Genomic DNA, 17,263 nt, shown 5'->3' on the forward strand with positions numbered 1-17,263 from the left:
CATGAAAGCTCATGTTACTAGTGCTCAGTCGGGACATCGGAATGCCCATTCCTTTCAGTGTGTCTGCATACAACAAATTCAGCCCGCTTCCACCATCCATCAGCACCTTTGTCAGTCGAGTGCCTTCGACAACTGGATCGACCACCAAAGCTTGCCTCCCAGGGGTGGCAATATGAGTCGGGTGATCAGATTGGTCGAATGTGATGGGTATTTGAGACCATTTCAGATAATTTGCTTTTGCTGGGGCAACCATGTTCACCTCTCGGTTAATGACTTTCAGTCAACTCCTGCTTTCCACATCTGCAAAGATCATCAGAGTGGAGTTGATATGCGGATATCCTTCCTCACTGTCCTCCTTGTCTTCGGCCTTGTCCGACTCCTTCTCCTTGTCCTTAGACTGTTTTCCCTGAAACTGCTGGATCAGGAGTCGACATTGGCGAGTGGTGTGCTTCGGGTAGATGATATTCCCCTCTTCGTCTTTCTTCGTGTGAATGTGGCATGGCATATCCATTACGTCGTTCCCTTCTTTATCCTTTACCTTCTTGGGGTTCTAGGATCCTTTTGGTTTCCCCTTAAACTTTCCCTGAGTCACGGCCAGAGCCCCTCCAGGAGCTGCCGGTTCAGCCTTCCGCTTCTGTTTCCGACTGGTGTTTCCTTTTTCCGACTGACTCGGCTTGTGCTTGCCGCTTCGGAGTCGGTCTTCTTCTTCGCCGTTGGCGTACTTGGTAGCAATCTCCATCATCCGACTCAAGGTCATGTCACCGGTTCGACCAAACTTCAAACTCAGTTCTCTGTTCTTGACGCCATCTTTGAAGGCGCAGACTGCCTGATGATCAGACACATTCTCCACAGTGTGGTGCAAAGTGATCCACCTCTGAATATACTCTCTGAGAGTCTCATTAGCCTTCTGCACGCAGACTTGCAACTCTGTCAATCCAGCTGGTCGCTTGCAAGTTCCTTCAAACGTTCTGATGAACACTCGGGACAGATCTTCCCAAGTGTAAATGCTGCTAGGAGGTAATTGAGTCAACCATGCCCTGGCAGAACCTTCCAGCATGAGGGGCAAATGCTTCATGGCCACCTCGTCGTTCCCACCACCGATCTGAACTGCCACTCGGTAGTCTTCAAGCCAAGTTTCGGGCTTAGACTCACCAGTGAACTTGCTGACTCCTGTTGCCAACCTGAAATTGGGAGGGATAACTGCGGCTCTGATAGCTCTGCTGAAACATTCAGGACCAGAAACATGCACTCGACTGCTTATGGGCGCATCTCTGTCGAGTCCGCTTCGATGGGCTCTGTTCCGGTCGACCAAACCTTATACGATAATGGATCGCGCGTCGAAGCCTGGTTCTCTGGGGTCGACTGGAACCCTTCGCCCTGTACTGTACTGACGCCTGTCATCTTGCTGCCGAGGAGCGTAAGACCCACCCCTCGGAGGGGAATTGGGCACTCGACGCCTATCATCTCGGTCGAGTCGGTCACCATATTGATCTCGCCGATTCTCGCGCCCTTCACGCCGCGGAGGCGATCTGGGGCTATGAGCCGACTGAACCGTATTCGCAGTGACGGATCGACAGTGAATTCTGTTGCGCGACTGAGACACGGCTGAATTCTGATCTCCTGCTGCCCGGAGCAGATCCCTGATCTGCAGCAAACCTCTGCCAGCTTCCGACTGCGAAGGCTGGATGGACTCTGCTATACGGGTCGCAGCTGCTAAATTCTGGATTGGGGTTCGGTATACCTGAGTCGGCGGGAAGAGTTGACGTCGACTGGTGTCGGGAACTCGTTGCCGCGCGCGCTCGTCGAGTGTTCGCTGAAGATTCTCCAGTCGAGTGCGTTCGGCCAAATTGGCCAGACGTGCCTCCTCCAAGGCACGAGCCTCGGGGGTTTCTCCTGCGATGGGAGTACGCAGGGCATCCACGTTCCTGCGGCGAAGTTCCTCTCTTTGCAGAGAGTCGAGTGGCTCGGGCTGGTACTCTTCGTGGCCTCGTGCGGGGTCGCCTCCGTCACCTGCTCCACCATCACGGGCGAAGCCAGGGGGACTACGGGGCCCGTCGACCATCAAGATTTCCGCCGCTGGATCACTGCTACCGCACTCGGATGCAGTCTCTACGGAGCCAGTCGACAGATCGAACAAGCCGTAGAGAGATTCGTTGGGCTCGATTGCCGCAACTTGGGTGGTGGCCGATTGGCGAGCCACCGCGTGCCTCACCCATCGCTGAAGCCTCGACCGGCCCGAGCGCTTGCGCTGGCGGGAGACCGGGAGGGTGGACGATGGAGGAGTCGACCGATACTGGGTCTACGGTTGCCGCAGCAGAACGCCGCGGACACATGCGCGAAAATGCGTCGCACCGCGGACGGGGAGCGCATCAACGTCGAGTGGAGCCTCCTGGAGCCACGCGGAGTCGTCGGCGATGAAGGTGAGAGTGCCGAGACGGATCTCTTGACCCCCGACCAAAACTCCAGCAGACACCATGATGAAAGTACTCGGAAGAATCGCAACTTCTCCACAAAAATCGCTAAAACACCTGCCCCACGGTGGGCGCCAACTGTCGTGGTTCTAAGCCTGACAGTAGAGTGGGGGTAGGTATGGAGAGGCAAGGTCCTAGCTATGGAGAGGTTGTAAACACAAGGGATGTACGAGTTCAGGCCCTTCTCGGAAGAAGTAATAGCCCTACGTCTCGGAGCCCGGAGGCGGTCGAGTGGATTATGAGTATATGAGTTACAAGGTGTCGAACCCCTCTACCTGTGGAGGGGGGTGGCTTATATAGAGTGCGCCAGGACCCCAGCCAGCCCACGTAGGAGAGTGTTTAAGGTGAGTTAAGTCTGGGGCGTTACTGGTAACGCCCCACATAAAGTGTCTTTACTATCATAAAGCCTACTTAATTACAGGCCGTTGCAGTGCAGAGTGCCTCTTGACCTCTTGGTGGTCGAGTGAGTCTTCGTGGTCGAGTCCTTCAAGTCAGTCGAGTGAGTCCTTCGTTGGTCGACTGGAAGGCGACCTCTTCTAAGGATGTCCTTGGGTAAGGTACTTAGATCAGGTCCATGACCCTACCCTAGGTACATGACCCCATCACCCCTCGCTGTTCTGTCGGCCGCCAACCACCGGCGCGCTGTTGATGGACGCCAAGCGCTGCTGCTGGCGGCGCTCGAAATACGCCGCCCAAGCCGCGTGGTTGTTGGCGGCGTACTGGGGGAGGGAGAGTTGGGCGTCGATGAGGGAGGCGCGCACGACCTCGACTTCCTCGGCGAAGTACTGCGGCTTCGCCACGGCGTCGGGCAACGGAGGAATGGGCACTCCCCCGGCGCTGAGCCTCCACCCCGTCGGCCCGACGCGCATGTCCGGCGGCGCCGGGATGTTCGCCTAGAACAGAAGTCAGGACTCCTATTCGCGGAGCGAACGGCGGCCGAAGCCGTTGGCCGCCGCCTCGTCTCCGGGGTAGCGTTCCGCCATGGCGACGGACTCGGGAGAGGTAGAGAGATAGAGGGAGGGGTTGGGCGACGGCGCTCGGGAGAGGTAGGGAGAGGGAGGAGCTGGGCGGCGGCGAGGGGCGGGGCTGGTGTGGGCACAGGCGAGTGCAGGCCACCGGCTATATAGCCGCGCCGCACCCGTGTGTACGCGTGTGAGGGAGGGGAGGCGTCGGCGCGCCGTCCCGTGACGCGCCGCCCGTGAGGAATCAATGGCAAGGCTGACCGGCGGCAGCCTTGGCATTGATTCCCCGCAGGAACCGAGGCCGTTGGAGGAAGACGAGGCACCGTGTCGCTGACGCGGCGGGCCCACGGCTGTTTCGCGCCAAAACAGTTTGCCCCGGCTCCTCCGGGCGCCCCCAGCACGCCGGGTTCGGCCTGGCTCCGCCGGCGCTGTTTTCGGCCCAGGCCGGCGAAAATCGGGCTCCTGGGGGCGCGACTGGGCCATTTTATTGGCGCCGGCACGAAAAAATCGCCTGGGGAGGCCTTCCTGGGGCGCGGCTGGAGATGCCCTTAGGGACGGAGAGAGTACGTCTATAACATAGTCACGTGTCGAAATTTGATGAACTGCTGAGTAAAAATATTTGATTAGTTTTACATCGCGTCATAATCACTGGTTCAACTATTTGCAGCCGGTGACTACATATTTACTTAACAAACACTCGCAAAAGCCATTACCAAAAAGCCTTTCTAAAGAAGTACTATATTGCTCTCGCCATCTCCAACAACTACGTACTGTAATACATAATTTGTCAGGCAGGCTGTTGTTCTGGATCCAATTTGGGTGAACTGTTGATAACAGATAATTCACTTGTCCTACTTGAGCAACCAGCATTGCTCCTATTCCTATATGTACCCTTAGCATACTCCTAAACTAGCTAAGAAAACCACCAACCACCAGAAGCAACATCAGCAGCAGTAGCGGGCGAAGCTCAGTTAGCTACATATAATGGGCTCGGAAATGGTCGCTGGCCCAGCTGCTGGCGACGAGGAGGCGTGCATGTACGCGATGCAACTTGCCGCTGCATCTATCCTACCGATGACGCTCAAGGGCGCCATCGAGCTGGGCATGCTCGAGGTCCTGGTGAGCGCAGGCGGGGAGATGTTGTCGCCTTCGGAGGTGATTGCGCGGCTGCCATCCAAGGCGGCCAATCCGGACGCGCCGGCCATGGTGGACCGCATACTGCGGCTGCTGGCGTCGTACAACGTAGTGTTGTGTGAGGTCGACGAAGGTGAGGACGGCCTCTTCGCCCGCCGGTACGGCTCCGCACCAGTGTGCAAGTGGCTCACCCCCAACGAGGACGGTGTCTCCATTGCCGCGCTAGTCCTGATGATCCAGGACAAGGTCAATATGGAGGGCTGGTGAGTTTGATCGTTATTTTCTCAAGACTATTGTTCTTTTGGACTGTTTTTCTCTTCCACTCTTCCTCACCTTTGGGTATCTATATTTCTACTAATTATGGAATATTTTACTAACTATTAAACTCAACAGTGAAGTCTCATACTTGACTTCAGTTGATGTCAATATATGGTGTTTCTATTCCATACAATGTTGTTCTCTCAGAAAAACACATATTAATTAGCTTTGACACATTAGTATATATACATATATATATACAAGATGGACGTATGCATCACAATGATGCAGAGGACGGGGTTTATTCCGAATTTCTGACACACACACACACACATGTATGCGTCATCAAATATGGCCAACTTTGTATGTTCTTGCAAGTTTTTAAAATGAAATATCATGTAGAGCTCCTCCAATATCATGAATTTCAGATTTCAGTGCTAAAAGTGCTCAAAACATCAAGCATTGAAATCTTTTTCTTGCGTATATCTCCTCGGATGTTTTTTTGGCTTGAAAACTTGCAAGCACCTACAAAGTTTGATCATATTTGATGTTGCAAAGTTTCATTTTTTTTTCTAATTTACTGTTCGTAGAGGATGTAGGGGCACTCGAGATCTGAAAAACCACTCTCCTTTTCTAATTATCTCTCCATTATTTTGCATTGTCTTATGTTTTCTTGGCACAAAGAGAATGTTTTATTGTGCACTTGAATTTTTTTTTCTAAAATTATTATGTACTTGACATGATTTGTTCCTTACTTTTTTTTGTAAAACATCTTCTTAATTAATCCCAACGTTGTATCTTCTCTTTATGAATATGCATGCATGTGCGGATTCGCTTGCCTATTTTACGTTCACGCATTTTGATATATAACAGTTAATTACCGGTAAGTGAGCGATCCTCGCTTATTTGCATGGAGGAGTGTATTTATGATCAAACAGCATTGTTTTATATAATATCTCTTGTGAAATTTTGCTACGTACTTTGTTCATGAAGTACATGAAAATCAAATTGCTATTTTTTGTGTTCGTTTTCCTTTTTCCTTTGAAATATCATGTGAATATAGAGTTTGTATATTTATCTACCTAATAGGAGTTATATCCCATCAACCGTGAAGCTCCAAGATTCCAGTCATTAGAAAGTTATATCTAGTTTTGCGCGTGTGGTGGTGTTTGTAATATATGCGTCTATGTTAACTTGTTGTTTCCAGAAAATAGTTTTACCTACTATGAATTTAGAAATAGACCTGTATTCTTTAGCTATAAAATAATACACTCCTCCATTAATTTTTGGCGGAGTCTAGATTTGGTCCCTCAACTTTAAAACCGGACAACTTGCGCCCTTAACTACTGAAACCGGCCAAGATTCATCCCTGGTCACGGTTTTGACCGGTTTTGGTGCTGTCCCAACCCGGTTTTGACCGTGTCGACTCAAATTCGCATACCTTTTCCAAGTCCGTTTAATGTTTTCAAATTCGGGTATTTTTTTCAAATACGTGAACTTTTTAAAAATTTATGTACTTTTCCAAATCTGCGTACTTTTTCCAAGTTCACGTACTTTTTTTTAAATCCACGTACTTCTTTAAAGTTCCTGTGGTTTTTTCAAAATTCATGTAATTTTTAAAAATTGGCATACTTATTCCTATTCACGTATATTTTTTTGGGTTTGAAAATTTTATGTGAAATTGAAAACATATGCGGATTTGAATATCTTTTACGCGAATTAGAAAAAAATGTGTGGATTTGAAAATCTATGTCAACTTGAAACAAGTATGTGAATTTCAAACAAAGTTCATGGATTGGAAAGGAACAAATCTGCGTACTTTTCCAAATCTGCGTACTTTTTTTTAAATCCACGTACTTCTTTCCAATCCATGAACTTTGTTTGAAATTCACATACTTGTTTCAAGTTGACATAAATTTTCAAATCCACACATTTTTTTTCTAATTCACGTAAAAGATATTCAAATCCGCATATGTTTTCAATTTCACATAAAATTTTCAAACCCAAAAAAATATACGTGAATAGGAATAAGTATGCCAATTTTTAAAAATTACATGAATTTTAAAAAAACCACAGGAACTTTAAAGAAGTACGTGGATTTAAAAAAAAGTACGTGAACTTGGAAAAAGTACGCAGATTTGGAAAAGTACACAAATTTTTAAAAAGTTCACGTATTTGAAAAAAATACCCGAATTTGAAAACATTAAACGGACTTGGAAAAGGTATGCGAATTTGAGTCGGCACGGTCAAAACCGGGTTGGGACAGCACCAAAACCGGTCAAAACCGTGACCAAGGATGAATCTTGGCCGGTTTCAGTAGTTAAGGGCGCAAGTTGTCCAGTTTTAAAGTTGAGGGACCAAATCTAGACTTCGCCAATAACCGGTCAAAATCGAGACCAGGGACAAACCTTGTCCGATTTTGTTAGTTGGGGGTGCAAGTTGTCCGGTTTCGGAGTTGAGGGACCAAATCTAGACTTCATCAAGAGTTAAGGGACGAAAAGTATACTTTTCTCATAATATAATAATAGATAGTTTCTTAAATCAACATGTTATATATACCTTCTCAGGCAGTTATGACTTCCGACTTTAGTTCTGATAGTTTAGTCTGGCTTGTGATCCTGCGCCAACAGTATCTATTCAATTATAGATTTATCCACCAACTGCCAATTAGTCGATGCAAAACTTGAAACTTCGACCAATGTCCAAGTACTAACTAGAAGTACTGAAAAAAATGTTTTTCTTGATGAATTTGCTTGTAAAGTTGGAAGTTGAACAACTGCATGCCACCATTACTCCACTATCAGTAAACTAAACTAGAAGCTCGTAACTAATTTGCAGGTACCATTTGAAGGACGCAGTCCTTGATGGTGGCCTCCCGTTCCAAAGAGCATACGGGATGACGTTGTTCGAGTACAACAGCACGAACATGCACGTTAACAGCATGTTCAACGAGGCCATGAAGAACCATTCAACCATCATCACCAAGAAGCTCCTTGAGTTCTACATGGGCTTTGACAGTGTGGGCACCCTTGTTGATGTCGCCGGTGGTGTGGGTGCAACCATCCACACCATCACCTCCAAGTACCCGCACATCAAGGGGGGTCAACTTTGACTTGCCCCACGTTATCTCTGATGCGCCGTCCTTCCCTGGTGTGGAGCATGTCGGGGGTGACATGTTCGAGAAGGTGCCCTCCGGCGATGCCATCCTCCTAAAGTGGATCTTTCATGACTGGACTGACAAGCATTGCACGAATCTACTAAGGAACTGCTTTGACGCACTCCCTGCTCACGGCAAGGTCATCGTCATGGAAGGCATCTTGCCGTTGAAACCAGACTCAACATCCAGGGGGCAGCTGATGTTCTTAGGTGACATGATCATGCTCATGCACACCCCAGGTGGCAAGGAGAGGCAACAGAGGGAGTTCGAGGAGCTTGCAAGGGGTGCAGGGTTCACCAGTGTCAAGACCACTCACATCTACGGCAATGCGTGGGTCATTGAATTCATCAAATAAATTTCAGTATTAGCTTCTAGTTGTTGCTCCTAAAATCCACAAATGACTTTCGAGTTTCCATCGTGTTTACTTAATTTTGAATCATTAACATATTTTACGTACATAATAAAGGATTTGGTACTTAAGTTGTGCGAGAAATTGCTATTTCTATGTTGAGTAAATTTGGCAATGTTAAGCCTAGGAACTTGTGTGCAGGCTTACGCATATAGAGCACATCAAGCATGTTTATTTTGTTTTTTGTTGTTGAACTGTGTTGTGTTGTGCTATGTTTAGTTTACCCAAATACTTAAAAGTGTCGTTGCACTTTTTGTCAAAGCCGAGGACACGCACTGTAGTCGTCAATCGCGTGATGCGGAAAAAATGCATGGTAATTTGACCCCACCCGTTGGCAAAAGGGGATGCAAAGCAAGTACATTTAATGCAACACGTTCACATACTGTGTAAATCAAGGTCTCTTATATGCATTAAATTTCATTTTGTAAAACTTTGAAAAGCTATAACTTTTGAAGGGAACGTCGAAATTGTAATCCATTTTCGTAGCTAGGTTTCTCGCGAGGAGTTCTTCAAAACAGATCCCGTGAGGGTAGGTTTCGACAAACTTTTAGTGCTACATGTGCAGACTTCCTATTTGTTCTCTTACCATAACCGTCAATTAGCCCGAGGCCCTCCTAAGTTGACTACTTTGACTGTCAAGTAATCGCACTATGACTCTCCAATTGGCTAACATTGTCCTCAGTTGCTTACTATGAACCAATAGTATTGTAATAATATCCTAATTTGTACTGCAATAGGTTTTTATGTAGTACGCAAATTAGAAATTATGATAGGCAATTTTCATAGTAGAGTAGGCAACTGAGCATCTGTGGTAAGTAAGTTCGTAGTGGTATAAATAGTACTCCCTCCGTTTCAAAATAAGTGACTCGACTTTGTACTAACTTTGAAGGAGTAGTACACTAGGCATAGTAGGCATCACAGGTAAGATGCAGATGTGTTGCTTGTAGTAGTTTATAAGTTGGTTTACCATGATTGATAAGTTACATACATTGGAAACTAAGTTGTAATAGTTTAGTTGCCTACCATACTATGAAAGTTTCCCAGTGTAGTGTGAAATTTGCATATCATAATTCCTAATTTGTCTACCTCGGAAAACTAATTTCTATACTCGCTAGATATGTTAGCAACTTAGAACTAAAGCTACTCAACTTTGTAGTTATGGTAACCCAACTTATAAGGACTCCCCGCTGATAGACAATCATATTAGGCAAACTAATAATAAGTTGTCTCTCTACAGCATTAAAGTTGCCTATGTGGCCGTCCAATTTGTTCATGAAAATTTTAGTCAAACATACTCATATGGAGTCTAGTTTTGAAGAGATCATCCCAAGGAACTTAGGAATGAACACGAAATTTGATTTCAACGCTCGGTTCAAAAGGTAAAACATAAAAAATGCAAATGCAAATTAAATACATGCTTATTTATGCATTTCCAACTAAATTTCCCACACGTAGTACATTGCCCCTATGTTAGACCACACCCTATTTGTACAAATCCCTAATAGATACTACCCTAAGTTTCCTGCCATGAGTGAATAGCCTAACATCATTCAAAGTTGCATCCAATACTTTTCTGGTATGGTAAGCAACTTACTTCATAGATAGACAACTTAGCAACACTGATGGGCAACTTTTAATGTATTATAGGCAAATGAAATTGTAAAGGGCAGGCAACTGAGCACCACCGATAGGCAAGTTCATAGTGTTTTGTAAGCAACTTAGAAAAATAATGATAAGAAACTTCATAATATTGTAGGTAAATAATATGCAAACTTAGCAAACTAAGTAGCAACAGTAGGCAACTAACTACCAATAGCAGGCAAATGGGCATCGATGGTAGGGCAATTTCATAATAACTGCAGCCACGACAGGCAAGTTGGGATAATATTAGCAAATTTTCTTGATACAAATAGTGCAATGAAGTTGTTTGTATGTAGAACTAAAGGTGCCACATGTTTTGTATGATTTTCCCATTTTTACACAATGGATCTCGCGAAGGTAGGCAGTGGTCGTAGTCTGCGTGGTTTCCCTACGATTGAGAGCGCGAGCTAGTGGAGTGGAAAGAGGCATCAACAGGGCATCGTCCTGGGGTCCGAGTGGGCTGGATCTGGCCCTGGCGGGTAGCTGAAGTGGCGGCAAGAATGTGCTCGCGTACGGCTCTGGTGGTGGAGGTAGGTGGCGGTGGGTGGCGCTCTTGCCTCAACGAGTTCTGCAAGATGCGTGTGTTCCCATGCAGCGCGTGCGACATGGTTTGGTGTTATCCTCCCAGACTTTCTGCGACTGTGTGAACTGGACTGCTCTGGCATTCTCTTGGTGGCGCCGGTTGAATTGGGAGCTGGTGGGGTGGGTTGCATAGATCTGGGTGAAAATCTGGTAGAGATGTTGTCGATGTCGGCGGCGACTTGTTTTGTGGACGTTGATTCCCTCCTTGGGGGTGCCATCGAGGAGCCTATTGCAACCACGCAACTCATGTCTTGAGACTCCGGGTAAAAACCTTAGATAGGGCGTTCACTACTAGGAAAAGGGCTGCTAGTGGCGCACCTGTTTTGACTACTAATGGCGCACTACTAGCATCACGCCATTAGAATATTTTACTAATGACGCTCCACAGGTGCGCCATTAGTATCTGGTATATATATACTAATGGCGCACCATGCAGTGCGCCATTAGTATATCCCACGGTGCGCCATTACTATCTAGCTTAGTAATTGCGCACCACATAGAAGTGCACCATTATTAACAAAAAAAATTCAATTTTTTTCCATAATTTTTTTTATTTTTTTTTCGTTTTTTTCTTAATCTCGAGTCACTATGGCTTAATCTCGGGTCAATATGCTTAATCTCAAGTCAAATGGCACTCTTTGGTCAAACTTCCCGAAAGGTCACTCATCCTCACACTACTCCAGCCCGAACACGCTTAACTTCGCAGTTCTATCCAACCCCAGCACCAGCTCACTTCACATGCACTTGTTGATATATATATCATATCAATCCTATTAAACCTTGTTAATGTCTAGGACTTTGTTCATGTTCATAAGTGTGAACAAATTTTGAAAAAATATTTCAAACTTCTCGGTCATATTACGTATCATATTTTGAAAAAAAAATCCAATTTTTTTGAAACCAATTTTTTTCTGTTACTAGTGGCGCACCTAGCAAATGGTGCGCCACTAGTAAGTTTGAATTTTTTCATTTTTCCGCCCTCTAGATCTTAAAAGCTCCATATATTTCGTTCTGTTAGGTTTTTGAATATGTTGAACGGGGTTCCCCCGGTTCAATACGTATGTAACTTTTCGAGCAGATGATTTTTCATATAAAAAGCTTTTTAATCAGAGTTCGTATGCAAAAGTTATGCTCATTTTACTAAATTCCAGAGAGATTTTGCAAATAAAGTCGAAATTCATATTTGTAAATTTTTCCGACAACTAGATCACATATCACATGGGAAACTTATTTTCTTTTATTTTTTTGGTATTTCCAGCATTTTTTTATTTTTTTAAACTGAAAAGGCGGTCTGGAGGGATGCATTTAGCACCAGGGTTAATAATGGCGCACCTGATGTGTGGTGCGCCATTAGTAGTTTTGAAAAAAAATAAAAAAAATTTGTTAGTAATGGCGTGCGCCATTACTAGTTAAAATTAATAATGACGCACTGTCCACTGGTGCGCCATTACTAACATTTTTTTTTCAAAACTACTAATGGCGCACGTTGGGTGTGGTGCGATTACTATGTCAACTAGTAATGGCGCACTATCTCATGGTGCGCCATTACTAACATTTTTTTTTTGAAAACTACTAATGGCGCACCACACACCAGGTGCGCCATTAGTAATATATATATTACTAATGGCGCACCTGTATCTGGTACGCCACTGCTATATAGCAATGGCGCACCACATACACGGTGCGCCATTAATGTCCATATCATCTATAGCCCTTTTCCTAGTAGTGGTTGCCGTATCGGATGATGGTGTTGGTTTCCATTACTTTCTCCTTCGTGCCGTCATTTGTGGAGTTCTTGTGGAGGGCTATCACAATGCGGCTGGTTGAAGAGGGAGGTTGGTTTCGTGGGTGGCCGGTGGGGGCATGTGTTCTGTAGGTGGTGGTGGTGGAAGTGCTTCGCTGATTTAGGACAGGCTAAGTTTTGGTTCCCTCTCTAGATATGGTGGGCTTCCTCTCAGGAATGTTCATGGTGGCGGTAAGGTCTCGATGTTCGACGTCGTGATTCGAATATGTTATAGGTTCTCGTTGCTTTGCATAGTGCCCAAGTTTGGTCATTCGGTGAGGGTGGTCGATGTGGCACCAAGAGGAGGTGCAGTGCTCATTAATTTCGGTGGAACATTGCCCTTCGGTGGCATTAGTTTTCCGTTCTCGCGATGTCACCTTGGTGATGGGATGCCCTTTGACGACGTTGCGACTCTCCTAGGTCTTCAAGTTGAAGAGGAATCGTTGGGCGGGTCGTGGACTTTTTCCTCTCCATTGTCTCGACGTCTGGTATTCATTCGATTGATCCAACAAGACTCCTCCGTTCTCTTCTTGGTTTGTTCCAGTTTTGTTTGGTGCCAGGTTCAAGGCTTGTACCGCTAGGCAGAGTTCATTTTGGTTCTCTTTGTTTCCTTGTTCCTTCTTGTGGGTGTCAGGTGCTACATCTTGTAGTCGTTGTGTTGTATCTTGTTCTGGTTTATGAAAATGAAAATGGTTTAGGCCGGCTTTTGCCCGCCGTAGCAACTTCAATAGAAATACTAGAGGGTGGGGCTTCATTATCAAAGATGTGTGTGGTGTGCAATGGCTGCTCTTGCAGGTAATTTGAAGCGTGTCTCGTGTGAACTTCACTTGGAAGCTTTTGCAATACTTTATGCCATAAAGACAACCACTGAGCTAGGTTGTGACTAAGTGATGACGGAGTGATGATAGAAATAGATTCTGTGCAACTGAATAACACAAGAATCTTTCAGCATTAGGGGCTATTTTCAAAGATATTAACATACAACTGCATGTGGTGTTTATGGATGTATGTTTGGCATCTTATCCCCGGACTTCTAATGGAGTCGCAAACATTATACATGCGTATGGTGTTAAACTAGGAACTAGTTTTGTGTAAGATTTGGCTTGGCCAGGTTCCATACTTTGTAAAATTTGTTGTTACTGGTGATTTGTCTTCCCCAATTGTACAATGGAATGCACTGGGGCATAAGAACATCTCCAGCGGCGTCCTCAACAGGTCCTTTTCAGGTGAATTTTTCACGCCGGCGCTCAAAAATTGGTCCAGTTGTGTCTCCGAGAGCTCGTTTTTCGCCGGTTTGAGTCGAAACTGGCGCCGACGCACCCAGACCGAACCCGGCACGCTAGGGGCGCCCGGGGGCGCCGGGCAAGCTTTTTTGGCGCGAAAGCGGATGGGCCCGCCGAGTCAGCGAGACGCCGCTTCGTCGCCCTCACCGCCTCGGTTCCCGCGGGAATCAATGCGAAGATTGGCGCGCTGCCGCGCCGGTCAGCCTCCATTGATGCCTCACGGGCGGCGCAGTAAACGCGCCCCGACGCGCGTCCAGCCACGCGTCGCCCGGCATGCAGCCCGTCGCCGCCCAGCTACGGCTATAAAAGGCGACCTCCCTGCCAGTGGACGCCACAGCTCTCATTTTCCCCCTCCCCGACGTAGATAGCAACACTCCCCTCTTCCCGACGACGAGAAAGATGGCCAAGAGCTACCCAGGCGATGGCGCGGCGGCGAACGGCTTCGGCCGCCGCCATCTCCAAGAGGCGGAGGCGCGCCTGTTCTACGAGACCGAGTACCCGGCACCCCAGCACATGCGGGTGCCGGGGACGTGGAGGCTGAGCGCCGGTGGCGTCCCGGTGCCACCGGTGCCCGAAGGAGCGGCGCGGCGGGCCGAGATCGCCCACATCTGCTTGTCCATAGCGGAGGAGCAGCAGGACGAACCGCGCTACGCCGCCGACAACTACCACCTCTGGGCCACGTACTTCCAACGCTGCCGCGAGGAGCAGATCGCCTCCACCAACGGCGTGATCCCGGGCGGCTGCCTCAACTCCGACGGGTGGCGCGAGTGGTGGGGCGTGCCAGGCCACACACTCGAGGCTGTCCTCGACCATATCGAGACCGGCAACATGCCGCGCCTCGAGTACCCGCCGCGTCCGTCCTTCTCTCGCCGTGGGAGCTCCTGGAGGCCGCGGCGAATGGAGTCGGGGTCGTCCTCGTCGTCGGGCTCCGGCTCACCGGCCGTGCTCCGCCCCGTCAAGCCCGAGCCGGAGGAGACGCCTCTCGGGCGCCGCACCCGCAGCGATGCCCTCGTCATGAACGAGGGTGCCCAGCCTTCCCCGCGTGGTTCCTTCCGCCTGGTCCAACCCAAGCCGGAGCCGGGGCTGCTCCCGGTGAAGCCGGAGCACGTCGAGATGGCGGACTCCGACGACGAGTCCGCCCTCAAGTGGGCGAAGGAGGACTACGTCCGGAAGCAGGTCCGTCGCCAGCACCGGCAGTACGCGGAGCTCCAGGCCCGGCGCCGCGAGCGCAAGGAGGGCGGCCTCATCGTCCTCGACAGCGACGAGGAGAATGAGGCCGGGCCGTCCAGTGCGCCATCGCGCCTCAGCGACCCTAGTAAGGGTTGCAGCAGGGATGGCGCCGGCCCAAGCCAGCCGTGCGACGACGACGACGACGGCGGCGGCGACTACACCCGCTTCTACAGGCTTTTCGGCATGTAGACGACGGCGGCGGCCGCGGCGGCGGTGGCGGCTAGGCGTAGTTTAGGCGTAGTTCAGCCGTAGTTTGCATGTTTTCATATTTTTTATACAAATTTCAATAAATGTTCGCCGTGTTTATGCAAAAATCGCGGAGTTTGCATATATTTTGTACGAAACATCGCCGAACCCAGCCGGCCTGTGGGCTGACGATTGGGAGCTAGATCGCCCCCACACGCCAATCTGACGCCGGCTCGCCGCCAAGCGGTTTTTTTCTTGACGCCCTGGAGGGCCGAACGGCTGGAGATGCTCTAAATGGCGGCTGGGAAGCCATGGCCGACGGCAATAGGGAATGACAGACGGTGGGTTGTGCCACGATAAGCTCCACGCGGGCCTGGGTAGGCAAAAAGCCCATTATGATCACGCTCAAGCCGAGGAAGCAAACCATCAGATCCATTCAGATATTTGAACATGTTTTTTTCCAGAAAAAATAGAACCTCAAATATGTTGAACGTCATTTTACTATAGATGATCCTCTACTGCCTTGCGCGAAAGAATTGAGGCAACGATCGGTCCCCTCCCGAGTTATTCGATCATGCATGCATGTACGTCCATGATCAGCTCGCCAATTCGTTGACTTAGTGCATCCCATTTGTCCATCATTTGCTACGCACAACCTCACGGCAAGGGGGGATCCTTGCATGCCTCCCCCTCTGCGCTTCACATCGCCATCCTCCTCGCAGCACTGTGGTCGCCACCCATTGTAGCACGTTGTGGTTGTAGTTTGCAACACCTGGTCGCCACGGCCACGATCCCGTGGCACACTGGCCCACCATCCCTGTCGCCCGGCGTAGGCTTCACAGCTCCCTCGTTGGCCTATGCAGCATCACAATTCCACCATGCGGGCTGCAACATCAGCACACACCAACATCACCGCACATTGGTTGGAGCATTGTAGGTCATCAGTCATAGCACACGGAAATAGCCTCTCGCAACACCCACTGGCGAGCTTGTAGCTCCCGCCGCCTCTCCAATGCAGCTCCAAGTCAACGCGGCCGTGAGCTACTGGGTGGTCTCCGACCCCTTGTCACTTGATTATACTCTTTGCCGTTCAAACAATACAGGTTTGTGCTAGGAAAAGCTTTTTCTTACATATAGTTCACTAAAACTTCTATTGCAACAATGATTTATCTTCTTGAGATGTCTTGTGGCCACCAAGTGTTTAATTCTTGATTGTTTTTCTTCATCCATACCAATTGGACGAGCATCTATCATCATTTTATGAACAAAAGATAGTTTTTTCACAAAGTTTAGATAAAAGAAGTACCCTCTGCTTACCTACAAGCGTAAGCACGCCATACTGTAATTGATGTGTGAACAAATCAATTTCATATCACTGACCTACACAATAAGGGCATTTCTAACCGATCCCTTACAACCAGTTGTAGGAGTAAAAATTCATTTTTACTCCTCTAATTGGCACCTAACCGATCCCTTATCTGCCGTAAGGGAGTAAATTGTTTGCTCCGGCGCCAACTTTCTCCCTAAATATACTCCACCGCTCGGCGGCTGAGTAAAAAGTTGTGCCTCTCCCCCGCGTCACCACCGTGCCTCCATCTTTGCTGGCACGCCTTCCGGCGACCCTCCGCCAACCCCGCCGCTACCTCGTTGCATCCCTTACCCCTCGCTTCCCTTTTGCCCATCATCGAGCCCATTTAGCCCCCGTTGCCGTCATCGGAATCAAGGTGTAACGTCGTCGCCGTTGCCATTCTTGATTTGTTGGATTTCTCTGTAGTTTCTTCTGTTTTTGCTGGTCACTGCATCTCACATTGCTGGAACACCACTGCAGGTTATTCCCTCGCGTCGCCGCCCGCCGGTTTGGTCAAAACGATAGCGGCCGGCCAGTGCACCAGCACCGCACTACAAGTGTTCGACGAATTGCCTAGGTGAGTTTTTTTGTTCGGTTCTCTTTGAACCGAACCTTCTGGATTGAACCTACCTCTTTGGATTGTAGATGAAGAGGTTGAGGGAGATGGTCTTGGTGGACTCTTCATCATCGAAAGAGGAAGAAGACGATGATGACTTTGACACCATCTTAGGCATGGTTATCAATGATGATGTCCAGCGGCCTAGGAGAGGATCACAGTTTGGCCGCATACAAACCAATCGTGACAAAGAGTAGGGTCAT

The 17,263-nt window shown here is 48.3% G+C and overlaps 1 pseudogene; it reads left to right on the plus strand.

Annotated features, from left to right (window-relative positions):
• The first annotated feature begins 4,417 nt into the window (after positions 1–4,417).
• Positions 4,418–8,337, plus strand: LOC119343696 (annotated as a pseudogene).
• The last annotated feature ends 8,926 nt before the right edge of the window (positions 8,338–17,263 follow it).

This window comes from Triticum dicoccoides, chromosome 1A (assembly GCF_002162155.2).
Source record: "Triticum dicoccoides isolate Atlit2015 ecotype Zavitan chromosome 1A, WEW_v2.0, whole genome shotgun sequence".
NCBI lineage: Eukaryota > Viridiplantae > Streptophyta > Magnoliopsida > Poales > Poaceae > Triticum > Triticum dicoccoides.